A 16,182-nucleotide genomic window follows, 5' to 3' on the forward strand; every position below is an offset into this window, starting at 1 on the left:
GGACCCAGAAGCTCCTTTCCGAGCAGTCGAAAGCACTGGCCCGTGAGGCAGGGACTCCCCAAGTTCTACTGTTTGAAGCCATTCCACAGTTTCCTGAGGAATAAATTAAGATGAAGTCAGTCAACAACGCTTTGTAAGTGGAAAACGTGGTAGCAAACGTTACCAGTTTTATGCATTCGACCTTCCCTTCACTTTTGCATTTTGAGAAGTTATTGACCAAGTGAAGCATATGGAAAGCAAATTATACTTAATCAGAACACGGCTGAGTCAGAACCCCAGTTTAATGTGGAACTGATACAGTTCTAGCACAAAACAAGTAAATCTGGCATTTTAAGCCACCAGAAAGTTTCTGATGTGCTTTTTGGAATAGTAAGAATTGATTACAAAAAAAAAAAAAAAAAAAAATTGCAGATTTTCGTTTGCCTTTTTGAGAATCCCTAAGAATCTCGGGGATGTAAATTAGAAACAACCGAACTGGTTGATTTCTGGTACTCTTTCTAACTCTGTCATCATATGATTCTTAGAGGGAACGTTCCCTGACTTAATTTGCAAAAGTTTTTAAGACTAGGAGCTGCGAAGACCTTTCCCTAGAAACATCTATGCCGGCTGAAGGAGGAGGTCTAGGGAAGGGTCTACTTGAAGGCCCAGCAACAAGACCTAGCCATTCTCCTGGGCAGTGAGCCATGGTAAGGCTGCCATCCTCCTCAACTCTGTCTTAGCTGCGCACCCTCTGTGCCCAGCTCAGTTTCCTACTCAGCAAAATAATATAGGAATGGCCTTATCAGATTTCCAAGACCCACTCTTTGTGTATGAATGCTGCATTATCCAACCCATGTTTATAATCACTTTCAAGACCCACCTGAAAATATAAAAAAAAAAAAAAAAAAAAAAAAAAAAAAAAATACCACAAAAACCACATCAAAAACAAAACAAGCAAAAAATAAAAAACGCAAAACAAAAAGACCCATTTCACAAAAAAATGAGCCTCACTGACTCCTTGGCAGAGATAGTTTCACCTTCATATGTACTCCTAGGAATTTTTTGTTTGCACTTAAAACATTGCATTTTAGTGGTTTATACATGATTCTCTACCATCACAAGCCTATCAGCTTTAACTTTGTATTTTCAGCATGTAGCACAATACCTAGCCTATGATTGGTGCTTATCAAAATTTCTTGACCAACAAATTAAAGCAGTTGATCATTTTAATTATTTGCTGAAAGTGTGCCTTTACAACTAAATTGTAAGCTCTTTGAAAGACAGGACCAATTTTTTGATAGAGTGCATAAATAAATGAAGTATATAAAACATTGTTCCTACATTCAGGAAGTTTATGAAATAATTGAAGGATTAGAAAAATATGTGAGAAAAAACAAGTAATAGTACCAAGGAGCACATACAAAGTGTTTAATGGAGAACGAAGAGAATCACAAAAGGGTCTGAAGCAACAAGTACTGAGGGCCAGCCGTGCTGGGGGTGGGGGAGTGGGGGAAATTTGGCCTTAAGAAAGAAAAGTTATGGTCTGGTCGATCAGAAAGTGTAATTAAAGTCATGAGTTCAGAAAATAAATAAGTAAAAATACCGACATGAAGTTTAGCTGTCTAATTGATAGGGATAAAGAGTTTGTTCAGGAAAAAAAATCATTTGTGGAGCAGATTATAAACAGCCTTGAAATCACTTTGGAAAATAGCGTGTAAGCAATTGGGAACAATGAAGACATTAAGTGGGGATAAACTATATTCAACGTGTTATTTTGAAGATTAAGTTTTCAGCAGATTAATCTTCCAGAGAGATGGGAGTTTAGGGGCAAAGGGACTAATTTAGGAAAAAATTATAGCAGTCCAAGCATAAGTGGTGAGATTTCAGGTTAGAATGTTGACAAGGAAATAAGGGAATAGCTTGAGAAAAACAAAAGACTATAGGAGTAAGTTGCTCTCTGAAAGAATCGTGACAGTCCTTGAGGACATGACCCATGTCTGTGTTCACTGTCTTTCCCAGTGCTTGGCACAAAGGCCAACAAACTGATTAAGTAAAACTGATGGAATGCAAAGAGGAGTGATTCCAAAAATCAGGGATACTAGCATAAGGACAGAATTGGAAACAGCCAATGGGTGGTTTAGTTTTGGATGTGTTGTGTGTGGGATGAAAATACATTCAAGTGAGCATATCCAGGCAGTGATTGAGAATTCAGGTCAAAGCACAGGAAAAGTTCAGCACAAAAGAGAAATAAAACTGCAAATTCCTGAGCTCTGGCTCCAAATTCTGACTCTACAGGTCTGGTGTCAGGGCTATGAATATGCATTCTTACCAGCACCCAGGTGAATCTGATGCAGGTGACCCTTTGAGAAACACTGTGATTGACATTGTAGGTAATGTAAGAGAAATATATAAAATAGTCTCTTCCTTTTAGATTGCTTTACTCAGAGGACAGAAAGAAATATGGCCCTAATCCTTTTGTCTCAGTGAATAGAGCTTCAGTCCCGCCTGCGGACTGAAGGAACCCAGCTTGATTCCGGTCAAGGGCATGTACCTTGGTTTTGGGCACATCCCCGGTAGGGAGTGTGTAGGTGGCAGCTGAATCGATGTTTCTCGCTCATTGATATTTCTAACTCTCTATCCCTCTCCCTCTCCATTCCTCTCTGTAAAAAAAATCAATAAAATATATTTTTTTTTAAAAAAAAAAAAAAGGAAAGAAAGTAATATGACTCCAGCTTAGAAAAAAAAAAAATTGTCAGTGCTTAGTATTACCACTTTTGTAAAACTTCAGTAAATACCAGATAAACGTATAAAGACTAATCTGAAAGAAGACGGTCCTTATTACTTTTTATAGGCAAGATCTGGGGAAGCAGAAGAGAAAAGAAGAAGCTTGGCAAAACACAAAAAGGAAGTCAGACAACTCAGGAGAAGTAGCAAATAGGAGAAGGGAGGAAAACATTGATGAAAAATGAAAGTAAATGTAATATAAAAATTAAGTCCTAATAATTAGAAGAATTCCATTATATTGTTAAATACATGAATCCTTTGAGTGACAAAAATGACAAGACAAAATCAAAAGTGCTCCACAATAACACTGCTACTGAAATAAAATCTAATCGAGTTAAGATGAAATGGAATTACCTAGAGAATTGAACTTTCCAGACATATTTCTAAAGTGTGTTATCCAAATATAATATCTTAGGAAAATGGGGCTGCTAGTTTAGAAAATGGGGCTCCAGCTAGCCCTGCCCTTTGGTAACCAATCTCCCAAAAAGATCCTCCCTAAAAAACTATTTACCTGACTCACCTGAAGGTTTGCTACCTGTTAGCCCTGTTTGCTGATTAACCAAATCTCTCATCAAATTTCTCAGTAAATAATAGGTTCCTGGGTTTTTTGTTTGTTTGTTTGTTTGTTTTTTAATTTAATGTATTTGCCTTGTTGTGAAAAAAAAAGGGGGGGGTAGCTAAATTGAGAAGAGAAAGGAGAAAAAATTTTTTGATCAGTGTGAAAGAAAGAAAGAAAAAAGCTACTGTAACCGGATAGCATAATAAGGCATCCAGCAGAAAATCATCCATAATCTCCATCTTGCACATTAAAACTGGAGGTAGACACTTACCTATGGAGAACTATAATTTCTTAGAGTTATTATTTGAGGACAGTCTCTTTTCCAACAATGTCTCTGACACTGTTTTCATTGTTAGAATTGCATCATTAGCCTTTATTCCTCTCCCAGTCTTCCTGTGTAAAATTACAAGCACTTTTTTAGAAAAGGTAAATTAATAACACTAATAACTTGGCAAGTCAGTCATCATATTAAAAGAAGTTAATTTCCTTTATTAAAGCACTTCTTTTGCAAGTTACTGCTAAGCAATTTTAGCCAAGGTAGTTGCAAAATATGGGCTAGGCTGTCTGGTCCAAGTATTGTAACAATGAAGGATTATATAGGAGTTGTATGTATGTGATTGCAAGTTACTGAGTAGGGTTAATCAGCTTAAAACACACACACACACACACACACACACACACACACACCAAAACAAAAATCAACATTGACTAGAAAAACATTTACTTGTATTATACAGTGAATGTATACATATTTTGTGACTATGCGGGTAGGTTTAGATCCATTTGAAGATCATAAGCAAAAACAAAATAAGGTCTAATGAATTCTGCAAAAAAACAACAATTGGTGTCATCATGAAATGGAGACCACGTGATATTAAAGAGCAGGGGGGATTTGATCACTCATGCATTTAATGTGGTATAATTAAGTGATCTGGGAAAGTAAGCTAGAATCAATCAGTAAATGTTTAAAAAGTACATTGCCCATTGTAGTTTGCATCAAGTCTCCTTAGATTGTGAATGATATTTCTTTCTGCCTACTACTCTGAGTATTCAGATGTAAAAGTGCTGTCAAGTCATCTATGACATCACCTCTAATACCCACTCCTCTCATTGAATTAGCTAATTAATTTATTTGAATTTATTACACCCATTGAATTCTATAAGAAATTGGGAACGCTAAAGTAGCACTAAATTGTGAACTTCTCTAAACAACTTGGAATAAAGATTGAATAGTATTTGGATATAATAATTATAATTAGATTTATACCCAGTTGGAAGAGAAGTTAGTTTGGGAGCCTATTCTTAACCTTTGAATGTGATGTAAAGTAAAATAAATATTCTTTCTGACAATGTTCCCTCTAATCCTCTGAGTTTGTATGGTAATTCTTATATTCTAAATTTGCTTTACTCAGATATAGCAGGTATTTCTTTTCTCACCCTATTGAGTCCTCCCACACAGAGCTTTGGGCGTCTCCTATTAAACCAGTTCGTCAGCTTTATTTGCACCTGTCAATTTATTGTGAGATAGTAGAAACTTATCTCATCTTTAGTTTGGAAAAATTAGGTCAAAGCAGTAAACTGCCGGCCAAATCAATTGAAGTTTACTGGATCTGTTTGACAATAATTCAACTGATACGAGAGCATATATTAGTTTTGAGTCAAATCAAAGTTACAAATAAAAATTGTCATACACTATTCTTCATTCTTCCTTTGCTGTATGAAGAAGTTATAAGCTGAATTCCATATGAAGATCTGATGTAGTATTGGTATTATTCACTACAGTGCCAATGTTTGGTTTCTGTGATTAGGCTTGCTCAAACTGCCGTGTCTGCCCCTGCCTATGTTCCACCTGCCTTTGTTTTCCTGGACCCCTGCCCTGTCTGCCTGCCTGTCAAGCTAACTTCTCTAAATAGCAGCATTAACCCAAAATATTTAGTTATACAGGCAATAAATTCCTTACTGCTGTTATTACACTTAGCATTGTAATTGTCAGTTCTTTCAACTAGACTACCATTCTTGATTGCAATCACTATTTTTTTCCTGGTCTATTCCCAGCCTCTGGAAAAGTACCTGATCTATAGAGGGCAAGGCTCATATATTTTACTAAATCAATGTTGAATAAAGATGCTCTCATGTTTTAAAGATGCCTTCGAGACCAATTCAATTTCCCTATGTGATTTTGATTTTTCACAACATCAAAAAGGTATTTTCTACTCTGCATGACTCAGAGAACTCACAGTTGTTGTTTTTTTTTTAGCATCATGACTTTATATTTTAGATGGGTGATACATTTGATGCACCCCCAAAGCAGCTAAAGTTTCAAAAATATACTCAAAAGCCATATTTTCATCCTTGTCAGCTCATAAATGTATCTCTGAACAGAAACCCCAGCAGCAATTTTCTTTGGAACTTTTGTTTGCCTTCTTCCTTCTTGGGAAGGAACACAATCCCAGATTGATGGTATCCATTTGTTTACTCATTTGTTTGTTCATTTGTGGACAAAAAAAGGGCCACATACTAAACCTGGCAAGATTAGGGGAGGCCAGCATGGCAGGCCTTACGAACTCAAAAGACCTAAAGTAACCACATAAAATGATCTAAACATAAACTTCCTAACTAAAAGTGAATCATGGCAGGTAACAATATCCTAGATCTGAAGCTTCCTTAACAAAGGTCAATCTTCAGCCTGTCTATTGTCTCTTTGCATCTAAGCTAACATACCTTCGGAATGTCAGAATAATCTTTTTTCCAGACACTTCAGGGCACACTCACCACATTAGAGCACAAGACCACAGAACCCCTCATTGATATATCCCCCTCTCCCCCATCTCTATATGCTGCAAATGTTCATTGTTAATTCTCCTGTACCCACCAAAGTAAAAAAGTATGTCTCTCCATTTTACTCTTTTATCTAATCTCAGAGATTTCCCCACTTTGGTTTCTGCCACCTCCCTAGTCTACCAGCACAAATTTTATGGAACCCCCTTTATATCTCCTCCTTTGATTCTAATGTATAAAATAAGCTGTAAAACTGCCATTCTTCAGAGCATTTTTCTCAATCAATTGAAATTTTGCTTCCTGGCAAATTTCATCAATTTGATTCAATTGTGTAATAATAGTCTACAGGTTTCTTACACTGACACATTCATGTGTTTAGCCAATGTATTAATCCATTTGCTGAATAACGAACATCCATAAACTTAGAGCATTAATGAAATATAGTAGCAACCACACTTAGGTAAATACTGCTGTTTGAATTTTAACCTTGCTATTCTGGCTTTGGCATTTGCTTACTTGCCTACACATACGGTAGTTACCTCAGCTACCAGGTGGAGACCTGGAGGCTAAGGCAATTTTCCTGTGCCTGAGACCAGAAATACAGGAGATTAATTCCCACTGACTCAGTAGCTTCAGGGGTAGAAATTGTAGATAACCTTTAGAGATTAACCGCTGAGCTCTGCTTTTGTATTATCTGCTACCGCAAGATAGGGCCACATTCCAATGTCCCCTGAAGGCTGTTCCCAGCCTTTAGAATTTAGAATTTAGAACAAAGGAAAATTCCTGTGGTTTGGACCTTTAAAAAGACTGCCTACACCTGGAACAGTGCGGTCGTGAGTGTGGCCACCTGTGTGTGGTGCTCTTGCGGTCATCCTGGCCAGTTTTTCAATAATCCTTGCCTACTTTTTTAATCAATCATCAGCCTCCGGTGGTCTTATTTTGAACCCAGGGTTCGACCCCACAACAACTAAAACAACACCATTTATTGAGTTCATCACTATACAGCAAGCATGTCAAACTCAAAAGCTAACATGGGCCAAATAAACAAGGTTTAAGTTTATGTGGGCCACAAAAAAACAAAAGCTTCAATTTTCATAGAAACAGGTTTATTTCGATAGAGACATGTGAATACAAAGGACTGAAATAAATGAGTAATTGTTAACATAAAATAATAGAACAATTTAATAAAAATTAATATTTTTGAACATTCATTTACCAGACACTAAATAACTGCACAACTTCATAAGTGTAATGCAAATAAACATATTTTTCTTGTTCTCTGAAAGCGAAATATTTCCTGTTGCGCATAGCAAACAAGTCAGTACAAGACTAATGATGTGGCAATTGATTGCTAAAATATTCACTGCTAGTATTAGTGGAGAGAATGGTGTGCTTGTGCATAAGGTGCAAAAGGGAAATGAATACAACATGATAATGATAGTAGCAAACGTTGTAGTTTATTATTAATAATTATGTATAACAGAATATTGTAAAAATTAAGTTACAAAATTTCTATTAAAACGTTTCTTATATTGGCTGGGCTGCAAAAATATTCATTGTGGGCTGTATGCGAGAGTTTGACAGCTTGCTGTACAGGCTGACAATTTATCCTAATTCCACCGGGAAGTCCTTCAGGTTTTACTTGGGCTCTTAATGGGACTTTGGGATTGGCTGGAGGCAGTGGTGACTTCAGCTGGGGCAGCAACAATCTGCTCCAGGTGCCATCTCATTAACTCAGGGTAAACCATAAAACATAAAACCCTATTGTTTGGATATTACAGGATAGGTGATAGCAAGAAAAATTACTGACAAGACTGAAGTAAAAGTCAAATCTGGATTTAGAGAATAAGAGACTATATCCAAATGTAATATTGCAAGAGAGGGAAAGGGCTATTGCAAATGGGGAAGTGGGGGAGGGAGATCATTGCAGTAAGGAGAATGCTTTGACTACAAGGACTAGAGTTAGGCAAAAAGAAAGAGTAAACAAAGCTAGAAAGAACTAAGTGGGATGAGTGGGTGGCACATTCAGGTAGTAGCTCAGAGAATATTTTATTTTACCCTAAAGCCAGTTTAACTCAAGAGGGGATGTATACTGGCTCAGGTTGAGGGTGGGCCAAAATTTAGGGGTTTGGAGTAAGGAGATAGATTAACAGGATAAAAAAACACACACCCTAATTTAGTTATATACCGTTAAAAAAGAAACAACAGGCTCAAAATGAAGTCTCTTATGCTAAGCCCCACTAAGACTTAATACAGTTTCATTCTGTTTTAGGAGTGAATTTTAATCTAGTCTGGAATTGCCCAAACAACATTAGTGAAATATGCTGATAAGATCCGTTACCCTTTCTTGTTCTGCCCAGTTTCTGCCTATAAAAACCTTCCTTTATGTACACATCTCAGAGCACCTATTTACTAGATGGGATTCTTGTCCAACTCATGAATCATTCAATAAAATCAATTAAATCTTTAAATTTACTTAGTTGATTTTTTTGTTCTTATGGGAGTTTCTCAAAGATACAAGATTCACAAGGCAGCCAGAGGATTGAGGCTCATATGCCATATTGTGAGCTAAGGAAGGGGTTAGGATTAGGGGTTTCAAAAAAGAGAAGGCAATTCAGAGGAAGTTGAGAAGAGGAAATGTTTGGTAAACAAAGGTTGCCCTGCCAAGCAGATAATGTCAGATGGAAAAAGTTATCTTTAGAATGGAAATCTTTACGCAGACCCCTTTTCTAATGTAAATTTCCTTTACAAATGTAGATTTGTCTTACAAAAGGGCAATTTCTACTGTTTATAGAGTTTCTCTTGTGTCTACATTTTCTTAAAATAATTAGCTCAAAATAATCCTTATGCCAAAGAGGCATATTTTGAGGTGGCATGTTCTACTACCCTTCAAAATGTTAAATTATTCTTATGGCAGTAAATTTCAGAAAGTCCTATCGTTTAGGCATGCATTGGCATATAATAAAGCATGGGAGGAAGGTGATTTCTCATTTTAGTAAGAAAAAGTCTTGGGTGTCAGTGAAGATGAGATTATTTCATACTTTCCAAAGGAAAAAGGCAGGAAGGTCAACTCTCTCACCTTACAGTAAGTTAACTGAATAATTTTTGGTTGTTGGGAGAATAATTTGTAGCTGTGCACATCGTGATAGCAGTAGGCAGAGAATGTTCTATTAATATCAAAGGAATGCATGTGGGTATCTATGGTACTGCTGTGTTGAGGATGGATGGATGATTTAAATGACTGCTAATTTGGGAAGTAGAGACTACTGTATGAGATAAGAGCAGTTCTGGGCCTTGGTCATAGCATGCTGAGAAGACTGGGGCCACAGTCCTTGCCACAGCGTGAGAGCAATGTTTCCTTGCCAGGAGAGACAAGCTGAGAGGAACTCTGCTGACTCTCCTTCACTGAGGACTCAGTTCCTATAGTAGGCATGTCACTCAAAGAGAAGCTTGCCATCATTCCCAACCCCAGAGCTCTGGCTCAGAAATCTGTACCTCCTTAAGGAGCAATGTGAGAGGTTTAACACTATATGTGTGTGTGTAGGATGGGGGAGGAGGGAGACTAGACTTCACTAAAATAATCCAGCCAATCTCTAAACCAATTGAACAAGAGGCACTTGCTAGACTAGTGTTGCTGTAGCAACTTGATGTCCCTTCCAAAGGTGAAAAAGTTTGGATAAAAATAAATGACAAATTGAGAAGAAAATTAATAGCTGAGTGTAAAGAAATGTATGAGGGTTACTCAGTGAGAAAAATCTAACATTTTATTAATTCCTCAATAGCTCAGAGCAACAGAGTAACATTATCTCTGAGCATAAGTATACCAGATGCCCAGCAGGGTAAAACTATGCTTACCGAGACCATGCCTGCTTTTGAAACCTGACAAGGTTGGAAGGCAGTCTGCAAACCTGAGTCTGAGAGGCATTCTAGTCAGATAATATGTTATTGAACTACATGAAGTATTAATGACTATTGAACTATAGCAAGGTGCCAGTATCTTTGACTGCTATTTTCAAGCTCCACTCACTGCAAAGGGCATCATTTGGGAAAGAATTTACAAGAATTGCTTTTTCCTCGGACTTTAAACCATGTGGTATATGGCTCCAAGCACACTGATTGCTGGGTAACTGTAAAGCCTGACAATCAGATGCTTAGCGAGGTCTCTGGTTACAATAGTCAAAATATAATGGCAGCATGCCCAGTATGCCACAGTGTGTTATGCACACACACAATTATCCTAGTTCTTATGGATGGAAAGCTACTTAGCAGGGAGTAGGGAAGCAATGGGTTCCTGATGAGATTAAAACATGAGGATTGTGTGATGGATCTGAGCTCTTTTGTTGAGGAACAGCCCACCCTGAGATGAGGAATGCTATGGGAGGTCTTATGGCATACTCAAACCAAATTGAATCTGGCTTTGACTATCACTCATTTAATCCTAGTTGGGGTACCTAACATTTTTTGGGTACAAAATATGTATCCTAATTGGACCCAGGCCATCAGTACATAATGACAACAACATGCATGGTGAATTAAACAGCAATGAGCTGCAAGTCAGAAAAAGACCTTAGGAGAGTTAGATGCCAGCCCAGGTATCCTGGGACAGGCAGAGTTTACTTTTAATGATGAACAGCATTCAGAGGAAAAAGTTATCACTAGAAAAGGCAAATTAAAGTGAGTTTTCATCTCAGAGGAAGACAAAGGATGGGAGTTAGCCTGGAGAGATAATGAAACATTAGCACAATGGGCCAGGTAGATTCAACCAATAATCTTTCCAAATAATAGACAAACATGTAAATTGACCATCCCTCTGCTATGCCCATAGCCAATCAGAGTGAGTATGCAAATTAACCCAACAAAGATGGCGGGTTAATTTGCATATACAGGTGCAGAGTGACTGGTAGGGGCAGGATGCTTGCTATGAGGGGGAGGGAGCTACAGGAGGGGTGCTCCGGCCAGAAGTCATGCTCCAGCCAGAAGAGAGGATTTGCTGGCTCCCAGGCAGCTGGGAGTGAAGCCAGAGGAAGGAAGGCCTATTCTTATATGAATATAATGCAATGGGCCTCTAGTGTTGGATAATGTTAGAACTCAGCTTTGGGAAAGGACCTGGTCCAAGAGGTCCTCTTAAGTGTCTTAATACAGGTGGAGACTGAAGTGGCCATGGGGCAGTGGCCCTCTATCCTATCCCCTGAGGCTCAGGAGCATGCCTGTGAGAATCTTAAGGCCTCAGGGTTTATGGAAATGCTTTGATATTGATATGACATGACTGCTCTTGCCCCAGAGTAGGTTAAACTAAAGCATATCCTATACTATAGTTAGTAGGGATAGGCACTATTCTTAATAGAACTCATGTCTTCCCCACTGGAGAGAGGAACTTGTAGATTGATAAACTTCCTATAAGTACTCTTTAGCTCCATCCAAAACACCTTGATGTATTTTTATTATTTAGTTTCCAATATTTATTTTTATTAATTTTAGAATATATATATTTTATTGATTTTTTACAGAGAGGAAGCAAGAGGGATAGAAAGTTAGAAGCATCAATGAGAGAGAAACATTAACCAGCTGCCTCCTGCACATCCCCCACCAGGGATGTGCCTGCAACCAAGGTACATGCCCTTGACTGGAATTGAACCCAGGATCCTTCAGTCTGCAGGCCGATGCTCTATCCACTGAGCCAAACCAGTTTTGGCTTATTAATTTTTAAAAGAATTTCTTCTTTGACTTGTTATTTAGAAATGTTTATAACTTCCAATATTTGAGGCTTATCTAAATATCTAATTATTATTGATTTCTTATTTAATTTCCTTGTGTTTAGATAACATATTTTGTAAAATTTCAAACGCATAATATACTGAGACTTGTTTTATAATGTCCTGGCATAAGGTCTTTCTTGGTTAATGCTCTACATGCACACAGATAAAAATGTGAATTTTGTAGTTATTGGCTAAGTTGTTCTATAAAGGTCAGCTATGTTTAGAGTGGTTAATAATTATTTTTAGACTAGAGGCCCGGTGCAGGAAATTCATGCACTTTGGGTAGGGGAGCGGTCCCAGCTTGTCTGTGCCCTCTCACAGGGCCCCAAAGAGATAGGCAGGTGCTGTGGGAGCCCCAGGCATCACCGTGCGAAGCCGCAGGCCCCTCGCTTACATACTGCACATGCAGTGTCAAGCCCCTGCCCACTGCAGTGCACGCAGCCCTGCCCATCTGAGTGTGCCTGCTGCACACGCAGCCTCCTGGTGAGTGCTCATTCCTGGCGTGAGGGTGTCACAATGTGAGGGTGTCACAGCATGAGGGCATGATGACCACCTAGGCTTTTTTTTTTTTTTTTAAATATATTTTTTATTGATTTTTTTTTTACAGAGAGGAAGGGAGAGAGATAGAGAGCTAGAAATATCGATGAGAGAGAAACATCGACCAGCTGCCTCTTGCACACCCCCTACTGGGGATGTGCCCGCAACCAATGTACATGCCCTTAACCGAAATCGAACCTGGGACCTTTCAGTCCGCAGACCGACACTCTACCACTGAGCCAAACCTGCTTCGGCCCACATAGGCTTTTATTAGTATAGATATCCCACACCCTTCTCAATGTTTATGTAGCTATTAAAGAGGAAATTAATATTTCTGCTTCGGATTGTAGACTTCTCTATTTGTCTCTTTAGTTCAGTCAGCTTTTGCTTCATCTATTTTTAAGCTCAGTTATTAGCCATCTACATTTTAGATTTGCTATGTCTTCTCCATGGATAGACCCATTTATCATTATAAATATCTCTGTCTCTGATAATTCTTCTTGTCTTCAGACCCATTAAATTTGATATTAATGAAACTCTTTCAACTTTATTGTGCATACCATTTACATGGTATATATTTTTCTTCTAAGCCAATCTTTTAAAAATATTTAATAAATTATTGATACAGTTGGATTTAGGTCAGTCCTTTGTGATGCTTGTTTCTGATTTGCCAAATAAAATAAAATATTATTTTATTTTTCTCTCTTCTTTCCTGACTTCTTTTGGGTTAATAGAATATTATTTCAGTATTCTAGCATGATTACTCTTTTGCCTTTTCAGCTATACTTCTTCACATTATGTCCTAGGGTTGCTATCAGAATTACAACATGCATACTAATCACAGCCTACTTAGGGTTAATACTGTGTAAAACTTGATAAAAATGTATGACCTTGTAATGGTTCCATTTGGCACTCCTATCTTTTGTTCTCTCTACATTTATAGACATGCATACATCTATTATAATATATGGATTGTAGATTATATGTTGTTGGGAGCCTGCATTATGATTTTTCCACTATGAAGGATTTTAAATTTTGTTCTTGCAGCCAGTTGAATTACCAGAAGATCCCTTAGGTCTTGGCAGGCTTCAGTTTTGAGCCTCATCTTGGGATGTGTTTTCACTTTGGAGCGTGCTTCTGTCCAAGGATGTTTTTGAGATTGTCAGTGAGACCTCTCAGCTCTGGCTGGGCCGGTGGTTCAATGTATGATCATAATGTAGCTCTCATCTCTGTTGCAGATAATCCCTGCTAGGCCTTGAGCATTCTTTTCCTGTGCTTATGTGGCCCCGCCCATGGCCCTAACACCATGGTGAGTTTCACAGAGAAAACTGGCCATCTGGTTACAGGCAGCAGCCTGTTTTCAGTACCCTGCTCCACAAATCCCTGCCTCTTCAGCCCAATAAGTACATTGTGCCACCGGATCTCTACTTCCTTCTGTTGCACAAAGTCTCTCCTGACAAACATCTGAGGTGCTTCTCCCTTTGAGTATGTCTATTTTTTCAATGCTCATGCACTTGCTGACTGTTGTTCATTGCCTAATTATATTCATTTGCCCATAGTTGTATTTGAGAGTTTGGTTTTCATTCCTTATCATGGCTAGAAGTAGAGGCTCCTGTGTGATGTTTTAGAAATGTAATAGGCTAAACGTAATGTACTATTCTGGGTTGGATCCTGGGACAGAAGAGGGGCATTAATTCAAAAACTGGCAAAATCCAAATAAAGTTTAGAGTTATTAAATGCACCAATGTCAATCTTTTAGTTTGGGTAAATATATCATGGTTTTGTATGATATTAACTTTAGGGGCCTCCAGGTGAAGAATACATGGGAACTCTATTATTTTTTTCATGTCCAAAATTATTTGAAACTAAGTTGTCTATTAAAAATGTAAAGTTGGGGCGGTTGGTTGATAAAAATGTAAAGTTGGGAACTATGGTCATTAATGATAGTAGCCAACAATTACATAACACTATATGATAAATATTGTTTTTTTTTAAATTGACTTTTTACAGAGAGGGAGAGAGATAGAGTGCTAGAAACATCAATGAGAGAGAAACATCTGCCAGCTGCCTCTTGCACACCCCCTACTGGGGATGTGCCCGCAACCAATGTACATGCCCCTGACCGGAATCGAACCTGGGACCTTTCAGTCCGCGGACCGACGCTCTACCACTGAGCCAAACCGGTTTTGGCTGATAAATATTGTTTTAAGTTCTTCACATATATTAACTAACACTGTCCTCACCACCTCAGCCCTGTATGGTATGTATTATAAACATCTAAGTTTTACAGAAGAGAGAAAAGTTCAGCACAGAAATTAAGTTAGTAAATGGCAGAAATGGAGTTTTAATCTAGGTAATATGGCTTCAGCTATCAGGATTTTATTTGTTTTTTAAATTTTCTTGACAGTCTGTAATTTATTTTATTTTATTTATTTAGTTTGCTTTACATTATTATTTTTTTTAAAGATAATTCTCTATTGTTGAAAGAATTACATATGTCCCCGTTTTCCCCCCACTGACCTCCTTCAGCCCTCTGCCCCCCACCCCCACCTTCCTTCCCCTAATTGTCTGTGTCCATGGGTTATGCATATGTGCATACAGGGTCTTTGATTGTTTACCTCCTACTCACCCACCCACCATCCCCAGCCTTCCCTCTGAGATTCCGCACCCTTTCCCACTGCACTCAGGGTTTTAAATCACCATGCAATACTTTCTCTGTTCCCGAATACCTAAGGCCAGGTTAGAACAGTTATGCTTTAGTAGATGCCAGTGTATATTGAAGGATGTGATGTAAAACGAGAATTACATTTCTGTCCAATACAGACAGAAATAACTCATCCAGAAATGTCATCCTCTATTATCAAGGAATAGGGCTGAAAGGAAGAGAAGAAATAAATACTAAATATTTATTCTCAAATAAACTGAGTTAATTGAGAAGCAATTTTTTTTTTCTAGAGTGACTGTTACCCTTAAAAATGTGTCTTTATTTTTGTTACTAAGAAGAAGTGAGGACTTTTAAGCTAGTTGTGTTATAAAAAATGAGGTTATATTTTTGTACATGTCATCATGTATACATTTCAAACCTGCTGCAAATGCAAATCGTGTCTGTCACTCATTTCCTTGCTGAAAGCTAATGCCTCCCTCAGATGAAGTCCAAAATCTTCCTAGAGCCGGGGGGCCTTCTTCCTAGCTCTCTAGCCTCATCTACTGTCTCTCCTTTGCTCTCCCTGGCCCAGTCATTTATTTTTAAAATTTTAATGTAATGTTTTTATTGAATTTATAGCAATTTCTTAAATATTCCCCTCTAGTAGGGTACTAAGGTGGGGTTGGGGTGGCACTGTGTAAATCTGCTTCCAAAGAGAGAGAAGTGTGTGTGCTTTTGATAAATTTTATTTTTTAGAATTGTTTTAGATTTACAAAAAATTTTATTAAGTAAATAGAGAGCTCCCATATACTCCATACCCAACTTCCTCTATTATTAACATCTTACATTAGAGAAGTACTTTTGTTATAATTAATGAACCAATATTGATATGTTATTATTAATTGAAGTTCATACACTCAAGTTTCCTTAGTTTTTACTGCATGTACTCCTGTTCAAGGATCCTATCCAGGGTACATTACATTTAGTTATCATGTCTCCTTAGGCTTGATGTGATGGTTTCTCAGACATTCCTTGTTTGCTTTTTTTTTTTTAATTATTATTATTTTAAAATATATTTTATTGATATTTTTACAGAGAGGAATGGAGAGAGATAGAGAGCTAGAAACATCGAGGAGAGAGAAACA

The sequence above is a fragment of the Pipistrellus hanaki genome (assembly GCF_964339955.1).
Source record: "Pipistrellus hanaki genome assembly, chromosome: 18".
NCBI classification, from domain to species: Eukaryota; Metazoa; Chordata; class Mammalia; order Chiroptera; family Vespertilionidae; genus Pipistrellus; species Pipistrellus hanaki.